The following is a 17406-nucleotide window of genomic DNA, read 5'->3' as shown; positions in this document are numbered from 1 at the left end:
ACCTTGAACAGATTTGAATGTTAGTCTTCCAAGCTGCCACTAATTCACTAGAGGCTTTGGAGCAAGAGGATGATATTGTAGTTTCTTTCGCTTCAGGAAGATTAGTTCTGTAACGATTTGAGAGATGCTCTGGAACAGGAAATGGATGGGGAGCTAAATACAATCAGGGCTTAACCCAGAAGGAAATAAATGCAAGAGAGATAAAAATTAAGGTCACTTTGTAAGAACTAACAAGCAATTTAAATTAGAATGATGAGTTGAAGTGAGAATAAAGGAAACAGAGATGTGGAGACATATTTAGAGCTCTCGCACTGGCCCATCCTCTGTTAGAATGACTCTTTCCTCACTGTCTACATGATTGGCATTTTCCTTATTTCGGTCATCTCAAATGCCTCCGCCTCTGAGTTTCCCTTGTTCACCTTATCTGATGTGCTTGTCCCACTGCCCAATCCCATCTCTCACAGCAGTCAATCTTGCTTCCTTTACAGCGCTTTGACTTTCTTCGTAGCACTAATCTCTACCAAAATTTATATTCTTTGATTACTTGTTTGCTTTCTGTTTTTCCACTCTAGAATGTAAATTCCATGATGATAGGAGCCTCATGCATCACGTTCTCCCCTTTATCCCCCCATGCTGTTGGCTCACACATACTAAGCACATGATAGAAATTGGCTGAATGTAGATGAATACTCAGGCTTCTGAAAGAATGGTGGATACCATTATCAAAACTAGAAACATTGGTAGAATGTTTGGGAGAGGGAAATGACAAATTGATTAAAGGACACTACTGAGTTTGACATGCAGGCTGGACTTGCAGATGGTATATTCCACTATGCAATGGGGATTTGATCTCAGGAAAGGGATCAAGGCATGAGCCATAGAAACACAAATAAGATGTATAAAATTTGAAGATTGGGAAGCAGTTCCTTAGGGAGAGCATGTAGAATCATAAGAGGAGAGAAGCTCAGAACTTTGGTGAATGTCTCGATTCAGATAGAAAGAGAACAAGAATGCCAAGGTAAACCACAAAAGTCATCATGAAAGAAGTAGTAGAAGAAATAAGAATTCCTAAGGTGTTCAGTAGGATAAATGTTGCCAATAGGTTGAACACTGAAAAACAAGCCTGCTGGGCAATGGTTTCTATAGTGTACTAGGAACAAAGTCAAGATCATAGGGGGTTAAAAAAGAATATCAATGAGAAAATGGAGTTGATGAGTATAAGCTATTCTCATTAAGTGTTAACAAAGGTATCTCATCATCTCTTTAGTCACATAAAGGTAGGTGGGTAATTGGTTTGTTTGCAATGAGTAAACCTTGAGAGATAAGTTGATCTAGAAGGAGAGATGGATGATATGAGGAGGTGAGGGGATACTTAATGCCCCAGGTGCCACAGGAGACAGTGGGTGACAAGAAGAGGAATCTTGGTAAAGGAAAAGGCCATAGGCTTCACTCTGAGAAAATAGAGGCAAATTGAGAGAGGAAGGATTAGAAACTAGAAAGATTTTGAAGAAAAGTTGAGGCTGTTCAGGATACACACAGCTCAAGCTTCCCTGTAGAGTTTTCTCTGTCATCTGTTGAAAGTGAAGAAGTGAGTTGAACTTGAAGAAGTGAGCATGAAGACCTGCAGCAGCCACTGGGGGAATCAAGTGGAAGCCAGCAAGGCAAAATGGGAAATTGTTGGGTGGCAAAGAGGGGGTTCAGCTGAGGCCAAAAAACTTGATCTGAGAGAAAACGAGGTCAGAAGGGTGTTAGGACTTAGTCCAGTGGTACAGTGATGCACTGGGGCAGGAATAGAGAAAACTGGCATTAGAGGTGACCCAGGGCCAGAGTACAGATGAGATGGGCGGAGAGAGACCAAGATGAATGAAAAGTATGTATATTTTTAACCCCTAACCAGGGAGAGTTCACACAACTAGAAGGCAGGAGCATTGGGAGTCAGAGTTATTTATTGTTCAGTGGAAAATTTTGCCCCATTCATTTCTTTTTTTCCACTGAGGACACTGGGTGCCACGTAGGTTGGTTAGAAGAATCAAATCCGTAGTTCTTGAATTTTGAAAAAATGGTATTGACCGTTTGTTTTAGAAACAGCATAAAAAATGTTTAATGGAAATCCACTTTATTTAGCTCATTGGTTTTCTTTACTATCCCTTTTAATGTAGTGATATCTTCTATATCAGGGTTATTTTTTTTAACTACAGTGATGTTATTTAAGAATCTCCATAATGTCCATTCTGGTTCTTTAGAGCTTTTAAAATAGTGGAAAGGGTCCAAACTCTCCGAAGTAGATGAATGCCTAAAGCATCATGAGCAGATGTCTGCCTACCCCTTCCTTAAAGCTCTTCAGAAACAGCCCACGATTTACTTGCTATCATTATGAGCACTTTCATGGACAGATGTAGGCTAAGACTCTGACCTAATTTTATTTTAAACCCATAGTGTTACCTGAGCCAACTCTTTACAGCTTGTAGAATCAAACTGACCCTGAGTTTTTATGAGAATCTAAAGTCTTCAAATCATTTGAAGCTTTTTTTTTTTCTGGCATTTGGCCATGACAGAAGCAACATTGCCAAGCAAACAAACGAAAAATCTCATAAGAAAGAATCTTTTCATAATCACATTCCAGTTTCTCAAACTAAGAAGTTCAGGGCAATTCAGTTAAATATTCCCCTTTTAAATACTTGTTTTGGAAAAACTCAAGGGTCTCTTGTTAGCTAAGCCTCTAGGGTCAGTCCTTAATCCCTGACAGTTTCCTGAGGCTCTTTTGAACCACTTCTCCACAGATTCACCCCCTTTTTCTGTTCCTTGTAGGTGCTGAGGAGGAGACAGCATCTCATTTTTCTAATTTTTCTGCGTTGCCTGAAAAGGCAGTTGACATACTTTTATGGTTTTCTTGTCAATCACTCTACAGATAGGGTGTATCAATAAAGAAAGTTCCCATGATGTTTGCCTAGTTCTCAAAGTCATGCTACCTTCTTTTTTCTTTCAAGATTTTATTTATTTATTTGAGAAAGAGAGCATGAGCAGGGGGAGGGGCAGAAGGAGAAGGAGAATCAGACTCCACACTGAGCAGGGAGCCCAAGGCAGGGCTTGATCCCAGGACCCTGGGATCATGACCTGAGCCAAAGGCAGATGCTTAACCGACCGAGCCACCCAGGCGCCCCCATGCTACCTTCTTCTACTATTTCTAGCTGGTCCAAGTAAACTATTTTCATTTCTAAGGACATAGTGCATCCAAACTTTCCCATTTCCCAGTCCCTGCTCCTGTGTAGGAAAGTGGCAGGATCCTGTCTCTCTGGAAGGAAAAACTAAGGATACTATTGGGAGAAACAATAGGTGTCAACTAGTAAACCACTCAAGTAGGTCATTTAGGTCTCAGAGCTTCCCTGGGGTCCCTCGAAAAGGTTTCCTTAGGTCACATCTTCATGCTTATTCAAGTTAGACCTCAAATCTGGGCCCCTTCATCTTAAGTAGGCATTTTAAATGGATTTTCAAGGTGTTTGGACTAATACCATGCTACTTATAAACTGTTTCTTTGTCACCATCCTTAATCTTCACAAGAGTTGACGTTTAGGAGACAGTGACCACAAAGAGCAACGTAGCTGATGGTGCTCAAGTTCTTTATCAAGGTTTTATTGCTCCACTCCCACCCTTTACTACTCTTTAAAAAAAAAAATCTGTAAGAGTGAAGTTGGGAACTACATTTCTGCCTCTCTTCTAGAACTCTTCCAGAGGTGAGTAGGCAGGGATTTCTGTCTAAGGGGTCACAGAAGGTCCATGTCTGGTTTTCTTACCAGCGTACACCCAGTGTCTAGCACAAAGTGTCTAACAACAGCTTCTGACACAGTGTGTCAGGGAACACAGCCACCTGGCAGGGCTGCGCTGGGATATTTTAAATATTCAAAGGAACCACAGTGATACTCGACAAGTGTGGGGCACTATGCAAACTACTAGATCGTGCTGTGTTCCTTCCTGTGACATCTTTGCGAAGTTGGTGAATAAGCCCCAAACCCAGTTCTCCTGAAGCTTTGATTAAAAGCAAGTACTGTGAGGGGCACCTGGGTGGCTCAGTCAGTTAAGCGTCTGCCTTCAGCTCAGGTCATGATCTCAGGGTCCTGGATCGAACCCCACATTGGGCTCCCTGCTCCGTGGGAAGTCTGCTTCTCCCTCTCCCTCTGCCTGACCCTCCCCCTGCTTGTGTTCTCTCCCTCTCTCTCTGCCAAAATAAATAAATAAAATCTTAAAAGAGAAAGAAAGAAAGAAAGAAAGAAAGAGAGAGAGAGAGAGAGAGAAAGAAAGAAAGAAAGAAAGAAAGAAAGAAAGAAAGAAAGAAGAAAGAAAGAAAGAAAGAAAGAAAGAAAGAAAGAAAGAAAGAAAGAAAGAAAGAAAGAAAGAAAGAAGTACTGTGAGAAAATCAACATGGGGCCAAAGATGAGGGTGGCATTGTCCGATCCAATTTCATGCATTTAGAAGTTTCGCAGTACTCAACAGGTACAGACTTACCATGAGTAAGTAAACCTGGTTATTTATGAATGAAATAAAAGCTAATTTTTCTTTCAAGTATGTATTTTTTTTCAAACAGCTACTAAGTCGTTAAGATGCAAATACCTATTGAGTTGTTTGGACCTAACGACTTAATCAATGGAACTGTTAGGTATTTCTTTTGGCCTGGGGTGCCATAAAAAATTACTGAGATGCAGTAGGGGCTATGAACAGACGAAGCTTAACAACCTCTATCATATGGTAGGGATTCAACACATATTATGAGTGAATGAATGAATGAATGAATGAATGAATGAATGAAATCCTAAATAAGATAACATTTGAGTGGAGCCTTTCAAAATGATAGGAATTTTTCCAAGCTACAATGAGAGAAAGTGTTATAAAAAAATGGAAATGGAATTCGTTGAACAATTTTTGCTGTGAACTACTGTGTCCCAGGCACTTTTTCTAGGCACTGGAGTGTCATAGGTACAGAGAAAGGTAAGCCCCTGTTCTCATGAAACTTACTCCCTAGTGAGAGAAAGCAGGTTATAAACAAATAAAGAGAAGTATGACGATTTCAGAGTGAACGATTCTGAAGGAAATCAAGAAGGAATGGCATAAAGACTGACATGGGGGAAGCTGCTGTGTATGGAGTGGTCAGAAAATTCTCTCTGACATGATCTTGGGGCCCCATTAATATGTGTGAAGGGGGGTCATGAACTAACCCAGCTTCTCGAGGTGCTGGTAGGTCATTTTTTGAAGTATGGTACCAGGTATGGTGTAGGGAAAGAGGTATTTATCTGTGCTGGGGAGTCTGAACATATACCCCTAAGTGTCATTCCGTAAGGGGCATTCGTCGCCTCTGACTGAGTACGATGGTCATTGTTTGCAAGAGGACCAGAAGGCTGACAGGAAGGGGATTGCTCTAATCACGGCTTTCTGTGCAATTCTCTTCTCCTAGGCCCAGAGCCAGTCAGTCTCAGACTGAAATACATGAAACCCAAAGGAAGGTTCTCTTAACCTCAAGTAACACGTTTCTTACCTGAGAAAGAAATTCTGAAGGAAAGAATGTTGATTTCTTCCTAATAAATATTCAAAGCCTCCCCCTACTCCCGGGGGCTTCCAGAGGGTGCCCTGGGCTTCCAGAGTGGTCCTCCACAAGGCTGACTAGATTCGGGAGCACTGGACCTAAGAACCGTGCTTCCTGCTGGGTCCATTCACGATTCCCTCCTTAATAACCCATCCAGCAGGAATTTTCCTTATACTCTAATCTTCCTTGAGAAAGAAAGCACTCTCATTTTAAACTCTGACAGCACGTCTCTCCCAAGTAACCTTATTAGGACTTCAATTGTAAGTTAATATAACAAAATTGGGGCCAGCCTCTCCTCTCTTTACCCATGTGCAGTTAGCCTTGTAATGGCCGTCTCTGAGGGGACATCAAGATGTGTGGCCAGGAGCTGAAAGTGATCTAAGGACAAGCTTCATTTTTCAACCCGATGGTCAGGAAGGGCTGAAAACTGTGATCTCTAAGTGGGCTGCCACTTAGTCATTACGTGCTTTTGAAACAAAATTCCTTAATCTCTGTTTTCTTACCTGTTTGGTAATACAGTGTGTATGGTAGTTGAAAAATTGGAAACAAATGCAAGGAGTCTGGTTAAATAAACTGTGGTGTGTCCACACCGTGGAGACTATACAGTCATTAAGGAGAGTAAGCCGGACCTGGACGTCCAAGCCTGTCACGCGTTCCCGAGACATATTACGTGTGAAAGAAGCAGGTCATGGAGTAGTGTCTTTCATAGGATCTCAGTCAGATTTTAAAAATCCCCAAACTAGAGGTATGCCTGGGTGTGTGGCATACCACACGGTCTTGAAGGACACATACCAAACGGAACATAGTGATGATGCCCTGCGGAGAGCGATTTTGAGTAACTTAAGAAGGGCTTTCCTTTTTTTATTCTGTATACTTTTGTCGTACTTTAGATTTTTTTACAATGAACATATATAGTCTTCTATTACAGGTATAAATTTAAAAATATAAAAAAGAAAATGAGGTTGGGGCAAAGTAGTTTGAAAGTCGTTGAATATTTATTTATTTATTTATTTTTGAAACGGGGGAAAAATTCAGTTTTTCTGAGGATTACATGGGGAATTAGCTAAAAAGCAGTGAGCATGCTCAGTAATGTTGCCCTCAGTCCCTCTCTTCAACTCCCCCTTTCTGTGGCAAAGTACTCCTTCCAGGCGAATACACTACTTATAGAAGTGAAAATTAGATCACTTTAAATTCTGGAAGGTCGGCCTTACTGTGCGACATCATGGAGAACGTTTCTTGATTATTTTGGCAAATAAACAGGTTGCAGGTATTCTGGAACAAGAGTATTAGTCCTCATCTCTGGCAGAACCGCAGGCTTATAATGCCCCTTCCTTTGGATGAAGTACGGGAAAACAGACTTTTTTTAAAAGATTTATTTATTTATTTGAGAGAGAGAGAGCGCACCCGGGGTTGGGGTGGGCTGGGGCAGAGGGTGAGAGAGAATCTCTAGCAGACTCCCTGCTGAGTGGGGAGCCCCACACAGGGCTCGAGCTCAGGTCCCTGAGATCATGACCTGAGCCTAAGTCAAGAGTCTGACGCTTCACCGACTGAACCACCCAGGCTCCGCAGAAAACAGATTTTCTATACAGTGCCCACTCCACAGGCTGAACAGTTAGGTCTCTGGCAGCTTTATGACTTGGCTGTTCTTTGGCCAGACAAATGCTTGGTTGGAATTGCTGTATATTCTCAGGAACATATCCCAGGGGACCAATCACTGTCCACCTCCCCAACAAGTCTAACTTACCACAAAGCTAGAATGGATGTCGAATGGCGACGTAACTACTTGTAGGGCTTTGTGGTGTGTGTGTGTGTACGTGTGTGTTTCCCTTTCAACATTGAGAATCACCATTGCTGAAACAAAAGGATGTTCTTTAGGGAACACATTTTCAGGAACATCTTGTTTTTTCTGACTTGGTCCAGAATGCTTTCTATTTATACTGAAATTAGTAACAAAGAATAATTTTTAGGGGCACGAAGTGATAAGGGACTTACATGGTTTCTCTGCGGACAAGGTCCCTGTCCAGTCTCTGTTAGCACCAGTGCTAAGCAAGCTTTGACCATCCTGCAAATCAATTAATCTCTAAGTGCAAGTATACAGCATGCCATGTGGATAACTGGAGGTTGATTTTGGTTCAGAACACATCATTTCTCTTTCAATAGTTAAACACCGAGCATTTAGAATAAATGGTTGAAAATATCCGCAGCAATTACTCCGGGAAAAAAAATAAAAAGCCCTCATATTTTATGACTAACTGTTTTATCATTTGTGGCATAAAGAAATAAACATTTTTTTAATGATTCACAGATTCCTTCATTTGGTGAATCTGGTGCGTGTAGATCTCTCTGCAGGGCTTGCTGCCAGGCAGCCAGCCAAGTTTTGGGGGATTTTTCCTCCCCGGCGAGTTGGGCCCTTCTGCTTTTCTTCTCCCCTAGGCCTTCTTTTGACTGCTGCACACATTTCTTTTCTTTTTAATGCTTTTTCTGACATGTCTTTATTGGACCCCTCTGATGTCTCTCTACTTTTCCTTTCTCCTTAATGTGCTCTCTTAATATGTTTCTTATCCTCTGCCTCAACTTTTTACTCTCTGGGAGGGGCGTGACATGCACAGGACGCCATGGAGAGAACACGGGCTGGGCAGCTCTGCTGTGGCTCCCTTTGTGGTTGGGCAAGCTCTTCCGACTGCTCACAGCCTCAGTTTTCTCAATCATGAAGTGGAAATAAGAGGCATGTCCACTTCACCGGACTCCTTTACAAAAATCCGTGCAATGATGTAACACATGGGAGACACGCAATGAATTTTCATTCCTTCTGCCACCTGATATTGGCAAAGACAGGTAAGGGATGGTCTTCAAAAGAGCTAAATTCCCCAGCTAAGGATGATTTCACCCTCGTCCCTAACTCAAGATAATATGAAGAACTCCAAATCATTGGGGAAAATGCAAAAGGAAATGTATTGTTATGACTAATTTCTGCTTATTGGCATCCTTCTGATATGTTTAAAGGCTATAGGGGAGTTGCCCCCCTAAGTTGGTCACAGTTCATTTATTCTAAGCCAGCAGCATCCCATGGAGACTGTCAGAGGGAGTGTTGACAATACTTGTAAATAGCCTTTGAGTGATATGAGCTGGCCTCCCTGAAGACACGTGTTCTAGTTCACGCATGTAATGCTAAATGATAAGAACTCAGAGTGCCTCACATAACAGCTACGTTCTTTTCCTGTGGATTGATAGTTAAATGTCAAGCAACTGCTTTCTTAAGGCTGTTAGTACAAACAGGAATCCTACTTGGTCAACCAGGATTCGTTTCCTTCAGTATCACCATGATACTGACGCCATATTGAAACTCTCTGAGGAAAAACGTCAGTACTCTTTTTGCAGGTGTGCGTCTTGTTAATGGTCTAGGACTGGCCTGATAGATTTTTGAAGGGAGGAAAAAGCCCTCATTGATTCACCTGATGCAGGGGATTGAAGGATTGTCTATCATTTCCTAGAGTGTTGGATTTATCAGACTAAAATAGCTGGTGTGAGTCTGTCTCCCAACTAGCTCCATGACCACAGGCAAGCATCTTTCTCCTGTGTGTGCCGGCATCTCTGTTGAAAATGACTAGAACACAGATCAACGCCTCAAAGGGATCCTGGCAAAGTCATAGATCTCCAAAAGATCAGAATTAGAAAGGAACTCATTTGTTTTGGTTATTTGCCATGTGCCAGGCCGAGTGCTAGTGACTAATTCATTCAATTCTCATACCACCTTGAGAGGTATTACTCTGATTTTACAGATAAAGAAATCTGGACATTTGAAGAAATAAAATACTTTATCTAGTGGTCCTACTGGTGCTGCTAGGTTTGTATAAGGCCAAAACCCATGCTCATCTCAGCATAATGCAAGAGGGTGTATCAATGATCTAGACTGACTCATTTAGCAAATAACAAAACTATGGTACAAAAAAAGTTAAGGCTGAAGCATTTTTACAACATACAGTCTTAGGGGTTTTTTTAGGAAAAGAGATATGCAAATAAGTTTACTGTAGCAATTATAATTCTTCAAGGCTTGAAGTATATGAACTGCTGAGGATTTTAAACATGCAACTCGGGGCGCCTGGGTGGCACAGCGGTTAATCGTCTGCCTTCGGCTCAGGGCGTGATCCCGGCATTATGGGATCGAGCCCCACATCAGGCTCTTCCGCTATGAGCCTGCTTCTTCCTCTCCCACTCCCCCTGCTTGTGTTCCCTCTCTCGCTGGCTGTCTCTATCTCTATCGAATAAATAAATAAATAAAATCTTTAAAAAGAAAATAAATAAACATGCAACTCAAATGCAGCGGAAAAGGCAAATCTAAGTATTCTTGCTGAAAACATCCCAAATTCCCTCTCCTTTGAGCTCCTCCTGTCAAGAGGATACAAATTTACTGAGTCACTACTTCTCAAAACCTACTCTCTCAAGTCCTAGTTTCTGAATTACACAGAATGCATGCTGGCCTCTGCTGACCCAGATAGAAGCTCAAAGCGGGGATTTGACAGTGACTTTGAAAGAAATTACTCCTGCAGGTCTTCCCTTGGCAGAGTGCCTTGTGGAATGAAATTAACAAGCTGCCATTCATAGGTTGCTAACGTGCAAATACTTGTCTATGCTCAGCCTGCTTTCCATGGGACTCAAAATGATAAGCAGCATTAAATCTTCCAATTAACACCAAGATGTGTTGAAACTCAGGCAACATCAATTCTTACACTTTTTCCTCTGAGAGATCACTCCCAGACCTTTGTGCTGAGCCCTCTGAGCTAAGACCATTATTTAATTAGCCCACTTTTGGGCTGTAATGTACTTCTAGGAATCTTTTCTTCATGTTTTTCTCCACATTTTAAACACCCTCCTCCTTGCAGAGGAAATTGTGAAATTTGAAGAGGCTATCTTGGAGGTTTGGCTCTATTTTCTCTTTACAATCTTATGATGAGCAAAGCTACACATGGCTCTTCGGATGTATTTAGTTTAGGTTTCAAATTCTGTTGAGTCCTGAGTGAAATATGGTCATGACAGAAGGATGGGTGAAGGAAGCATTATTTAGATGTCTTTGCCTTCAAATCTTTGCCAAGCAAATGAGCTTCAGAGCTCATTTGAAACCCATGTCCTGTAATGCACCGTTCCCCTTTTCCCAAGCAATATATTCATTACATTCAAAACTCCTGCCCTCCCCAAACAGAAGATTTTAAATGATACATCACTACATTTCACAAAGCGGAATTTATAACTTTTTAATTTTTCTTTTTCTTCCTTTAAAATACTGCTGGGTGGGGCTCCTGGGTGGCTCAGTCGTTAAGCGTCTGCCTTCGGCTCAGGGTGTGATCCTGGCGTTCTGGGATCGAGCCCCGCACAGGCTCCTCTGCTGGGAGCCTACTCCTTCCTCTCCCACTCCCCCCTGCTTGTTTCCCTCTCTCGCTGGCTGTCTCTCTCTCTCTATCAAATAAATAAATAAAATCTTAAAAATAAACAAATAAATAAAATAAAATACTGCTGGGAATTATTTACCTTGAATGTTTATAGATCCTGAAATACAGCTTGGACAAACATCTCAATCCTTCTAGAACTGGAGTTTAGAAAACTATTTTCAGACAACCTTCTGTGGAGCCACCTTGACCTCATTGCTGGGTGGTGAAGGCTAAGCAGCCAGGTTTCTATGAACATCACCCCTATTGCATCCAGAATGACTCTGCTCTTACCTGCTTTATTGATTAGTATCCTGCATAAGATTCCTTGGGCTGGGGGGTGAAAATAGCTCTGCAACAAAATAAGAGTATGAAACTCCCTGCTTTATAATATCCCTCCTAAGAGGTCTTCCAGTTTCTGTCTTATTGTTTCTAGGGAAGAAATGTATCCATCGTATACATATTTGTGTACAAGGCTAATTGGCAAGAGAGCGTTTCTTATAAGCTGATGTGTACTTTCCTATGACTTCCGTTCAACTTTAGATATTGACTCTCTACGTGGCATTATGCTAGGAGCAAATGACAACAAAAAGATTTGTTCAAGACAATCTACTCTCAAATGTTTTGAAACTGGAGGCAGGAAGGCAAGAAAGCCAAAAATACAAATATTTAAAATCCCATGCAGAATAAGATATGAAAGAAAAGTGTAAGGAAATAGCTAAGAGAATTCCAGATCAATCTGGTATTCCCTCTGTTTCCAAACAAGCAGCAATGTCAGGTAAATTATAAAATGACAAAAACAATGACACAGCCAGGTTCAAAAGCAAGACGAAAATGTCCATGGACCAAAAATGTAGCATACATGCAAGATGGTGGGCAGTGCTGACGGCCACAGGCTTTTGGGCTTCATAACTAGAAGTAAGCAAAGATTAGCCCCAGCTTAACTCCCAAGGGATAGCCAGGGCTAAATTTACTTGTACGGGAGAAGGAGAGCCTAAACCAGGTAGAGAGTTTCATGTCAGAAGCCTGAATGGGCTCTTTGTGTGGACAGAAGCTGAAGTTTGGTTTTGTTTGGTTTTAAATAAGGATGTTTTGCGGGGTTGAGAGCTTTATCTGAAACGGTGAGTCTAGAGAGGCTGGTAAACATCATGGACTGAAACTACCAAAGGACACTTTGGCCCTGTGACTGGATTTGCAATTTTCTTGTTATGCATTAAAATTAAAAATTCCAGGGACATCTGGGTGGCTGAGATGGTTAAGCATCTGCCTTCTGCTCAGGTCATGAATTCTGGGTCCTGGGATCCAGCCCCGCACCAGGCTCCCAGCTCAGCAGGGGACCTGCTTCTCCCTCTCCCTCTGCCTCTCCCCCTGCTTGTGCTCTCTCAGTCTCTCTGTCTCCTAAGTGAATAAATAAAATTAAAAAAATAAAATAAAATAAATAAAACCTAAAATTCCAGCATAGCAATCTGATTCTGAACTGGGAGCTGTATGAACCACATGGAGATAATCACAAAACTTTTAGAGCAGATGGGGACAAAGAGAAAAAAAAGACAAGCAAACTCTTTCCATTGAAAATAAGTCTACAGATATTTCAAATTTCCAAAATTTCAAAATTTCAAAAAATTTCAAAACACAGCAAATATATCAAGAAAGTCAACAAAATTAATATTCGCCCCAGATAAAATTTGACAAATGAAACAGTTTGACAAAGACTTTAAAATTGATACAGCTGATCCTTGTTATTTGTGGATTCCAATAATCATGAATTCACCATTTCTCTAAAAATTTATCCCTGTCATTTGCAAACATGTGCAGAGTGGCAAAAAATTTCAGTTGTCCAGCCAGCACATTCCCAGCTGAGGTGGTGCGTTCTTGCATTCTTGTTTCAGCTCTCCTCGTATAAACAAGTGTCCTTTTCACAATCTACATAATGCAGATTTTTTACATTTTTATGCTTTTTAATGGTGATTTTTAAAATGACCCCCAAGCATAGTGCTGAGGTGCAGTCTGGTATTTGTAAGCACAAGAAGGCTGTGATGTGCCTTATGGAGAAAATGTGTGTTACATAAGCTTTGTTCAGGCATGAATTATAATGCTCTTGGCTATGAGTTCAATGTTAATGAATCAATAGATATTAAATAAGATGTCTTTAAACAGAAACACACGTAAAACAAGATTATGTATTGGTTGGTTGGCCAAAGTATGAGCAGAGACTCATTGGAACTGTGAGCAGTGATAGTATTTTCTAATTCAGTGTTTATGGTGACTTGATAGAAAATAACCACCATGAATAATGAGAATTGACTGTATGTGTTTAAAAGAAACACATTGGGAAAAAAAAATAACCATTGAAAATAAATAGTAAATGAGAGGGGAAACCAGGCAAAGATGAAGTAATAGATTGATGAACAAAGAAAATTACCTATTAGAAATTTTACAATAAAAGAATCTTGTAATTGAAAAATCTCATTAGATGAAATAAATTACCTAGTGGACACAAAGAGAGAACTAATGAATTTGAAGACAGCAATTAAAAATTTACCCAAAATACAGCTCAAAATTCCAGATACCTGGATATAACGGAGCCTATAAAGGATAGAGAACAAGTAAAATGCTCACTGTCTACATACATGTAATAGGAACTTCCAAAGAAGAGAATGGGGGACATGACATTTCGAATATTCCAGAAAGGAAATTCTGAGGACAAGAGTCCTCAGACTAGAATTGTGGTGTAAGTGCTGAAGAGAAAAAATAAAACACACACTGCACGTGTCATAGTCTCCAACACAGCCAGCATAGTCTGACATGAAAGAAAAAGGGGAAAATACGAAAAGCTATCAGAGAAACAACAGATCATCCATAAAAGAATGAAAATTAGACTAATGACAGAAACTTCTCCAACACGCAGAGTCCAGGAGATAATGAGTTAATATCTTCAAAGTGCTAATAGAAAAGAAGTGTCGGTGTAGAATCTGGTGCCCTCAACTATCAATCAAGAGTATAGGCAAAGACCAAAGTGTGTTCTGATACACAAAGACAAGAGAGTCCACTACCCACAGATTTTCACTAGAAGTTCATTACAGGATGAACTTCAGAAAGAAAAAGGGGGACTCTAAGAAACCATACAAGCATACAAGAAAACGATGAGCCCCAAGGGGTATGAGTGTGTCTGTGTATGCATGTATGTTTCGTTACTAATATTCCTGGTTCTCTATTCCTAATGAGCATATGGGAGTATTGAACTTTTCCAAGCAATTTAGGCAAGACTATATATATGAGAAGCTTTGGCCACTGAAATGTGAGTTGAAGTGATGTATATTATTTTCAGGAGAAAGCAATAAAGGGTCAGTTGCACAGTGTCCATGCTCTTTGCCCTTGTAGTTGTGACCAAGGAGACCATGTATTCCAAACCCTTGCTTCTCAAAGGGTGGTTTGGGGATCAGCAGCATAAGCATCAGCTGGGCTCGTGTGAGACCTACAAGAGTCTCGTGTTCCCTCCAGGTCTGTAGAATCAGAATCATCATTGTCATGAGAGCCTCGGATGACTCGTCTGTACGTTAAAGTTTGAGAAGCACTGTTCTATCAGATAATACATCCTCTCTCAGTTTGGGTCACTGAGTTACCCCACAGATAACAGCTACTGTACAGAGTCAGAGATTCTGAGTAGGAAATAAATATTGGCTGAATTCAGCCAAATAGATATTGGAGATAGTTTGCATTTTCAGAATCACTTAACCTGGAGCACCTGAATGGCTCAGTCAGTGAAGCGTCTGCCTTCGGCTCAGGTTATGATCTCAGGGTCCTGGGATTGAGCCCTGAGTCGGGCTCCCTGCTCAGCAAGGAATTGCTTGAGATTCCCTCTCTCCCTCTGCCGCTCCCCGCCAGCTCGTGCTCACTCGCTGTCACTCTTGCTCTCTCAAATAAATAAATAAAATTTTCAAAAAAACAAAAAACACCTACCCTATGCTGGCAGCTATGGTTAAGGTGGTGGTAAACAGAAGGGTCCCCCAAATATACCCATGCCCTAATCCCTGTAATTTATGAATATATATTACTTTGCATGTCAGAAGGAATTTACCAAAGGTAACAGATCTTAAGACAGGAAGCGTAGCCTGAATTATCCAGGTGGGGCTAGTCTAATCGTGTGATGCCTTAAAAGCAAAGAGCTTTCAACAGCTGGAGGCAGAGAAGAAACAACAAAGGAAGCCAGACTGCTGCATAAGAAGGCTTTCGGGCACTGTCACTGGCTCTGAAATGGAGGGGGCCCTGGTCAAGAGAGAGCATGTTGGCCTCTCGCTGACAACTAGCAAGGAAAGAGGGACTTCTGTCCTACAGCCCTAAAGAGCTGAATTTGGCCAAAAACCCGTTTGAACTTAGAAGTGGATTCATCTCCTGGCTCCAGAAAGCAACCTAGCCTTTCCAACACCTTGCTTTTGGCCTCGAGAAAGAAACAAGTAAGCCAGGGACCCAGTCAGCCACGCTCAACCTGGACTTCTGTCTTCCAGAACCGTGAGATAATCAATCTGTGTTTTAAACACCTACGTTTATGGTAATGGTTAAAGTAGCGATAGAAATGGAATACAGTCATAGGGCGCCTGGGTGGCTCAATGGGTTAAGTGTCTGCCTTTGGCTCAAGTCATGGTCCCAGGGTCCTGGGATTGAGCCCTGATGTCAGGCTCCGTGTTTAGCGGGGAGCCTGCTTTTCCCTCTCCCTCTGCCCCTCCCACCCACTCGTTCATGCTCTCTCTCTCTCAAATAAATAAACAAAATCTTTAAAAAAGAGAGAAAGGAATACAGTCAGTAAACCAACTGTTGAACACAACTTTGTTTTCATTTAATGTTTGTGTATGAACAACATTGCAGTGTTTAGTATGTTAAGATCTTTGTTGTATTTAAGAAGAGGGTAGAAACACCCAATACAGTGAGATTTTTACCAAAGTCATGTTGGTTATTAAAAAATTTTAAAGTATCGGGGCGCCTGGGTGGTGCAGTCATTAAGCGTCTGCCTTCGGCCCAGGTCGTGATCCTGGCGTTATGGGATCGAGCCCCACATCAGGCTCCTCCGTAGGAGCCTGCTTCTTCCTCTCCCACTCCCCCTGCTTGTGTTCCCTCTCTCGCTGGCTGTCTCTCTCTGTCAAATAAATAAATAAAATCTTTAAAAAAAATATTTTAAAGTATCCATTAAAGGAATGGAAATGGAACCTGTAATTTCCAAACTAGCACAAGAAATACTAGAAAACAAAGAGAATCTTGCTAACCTAATAGAATTTCGGGAAGAAAGAAAAAGATAGTAAAGAAAAGCCGGGACAGACAGAAAATAGAAAACAAGATAGCGGTTGTTCAAACTTAACAAAGCAATTCCACAGTTTTCTTGAGTGATTGTTTCTCTTCTCAGCTCTACAAGAATTACATATACGCTTTTGGTTCCATATCCTTGCCAATGCTTGATCTTATATGACTTTAACTTTTGTCTAATCTTGTGGGTATATTCCTGGAACATACCCAACTTGGTCACATATATTATACTTTTTGCATACGTCTGGTTTGGGTTTGCTAATGTTTTGTTCAGGTCTTTTGCATGTGTGTTTATGAGTAATTTTCTTTCATATACGATCCTTATCTGGTTTTGATAAAATGAATTAAGCATTCTCTCTTTTTCTGTCTTTGGAAGAGTTTATTTTAGATGGTGATTGTCTGATCCTTTCATGTCTAGTAGACTTTGCTTATAAAGTCATGAGCAAGATTTTTTTCTTTGTGGGAAGATTTTTAATTACTGATTGAATTTCTTTAAGGGGTATATGATGTAGAGCATAGTAGTAAAAAGAATAAAATTTGGGGCTGCACTCTCCATGTTCATTCTCAACGTTGAGTTATTAACTGTGTAAAAGGCATTTAACGTCATGGTGCCTCAGTTGTCCCACCTGTAAAATGGGACACATAGTTGTGTCATGAGGACTGAATGAGTAGATATATATAAGCCACATAGGACAGCGCTCAGTTCATAGTTAATACTATGTAAACGTTTATTTTTTATTGTTGTTATTTCTGTTTCTTCTTGAATACTTTTATCCTCTTGAATAGTTTTTGCCTAAGATTAAATTTTCAAATGTATTGGCATGAAGCTGGTCATGCTTTTCTGTTACTATCTTTTTAACTCTGGCTGTGTCTGTGTTCTTTTTGCATCTATTAATAGTGTTTGTTTGGGATTTCTGTTTTCTTCATTGTACCATTTAATGTTTTCAGAAGTTCATCTATTTTATTAGTGTTCTTAAGTGGCCAGTCTTTGGCTTTGTTGAGCCTCTGGTTTCTGTATTTTCTGTTTCATTGATTTTTTTATTCTTTGCATTTGTGTCATTTATATTCCATCTGCTTTCTTTGGATTTATTTTATTACACTTTCCCTAATTCCTTAGGT

The 17406-nt window shown here is 40.8% G+C and overlaps 1 protein-coding gene across 3 annotated transcripts in view; it reads left to right on the top strand.

The window, feature by feature from the left end:
- ADAMTSL1 (ADAMTS like 1) overlaps positions 1-17406 on the top strand; it is an 874799-nt gene that overhangs the window by 557664 nt on the left and 299729 nt on the right. The gene's annotated exons all lie outside the window — the stretch shown is intronic.

This window comes from Ursus americanus, chromosome 18, assembly GCF_024610735.1.
Source record: "Ursus americanus isolate L20-20 chromosome 18, mUrsAme1.1.p, whole genome shotgun sequence".
NCBI lineage: Eukaryota > Metazoa > Chordata > Mammalia > Carnivora > Ursidae > Ursus > Ursus americanus.
This window is presented reverse-complemented; position numbering and strand designations above follow the sequence as displayed.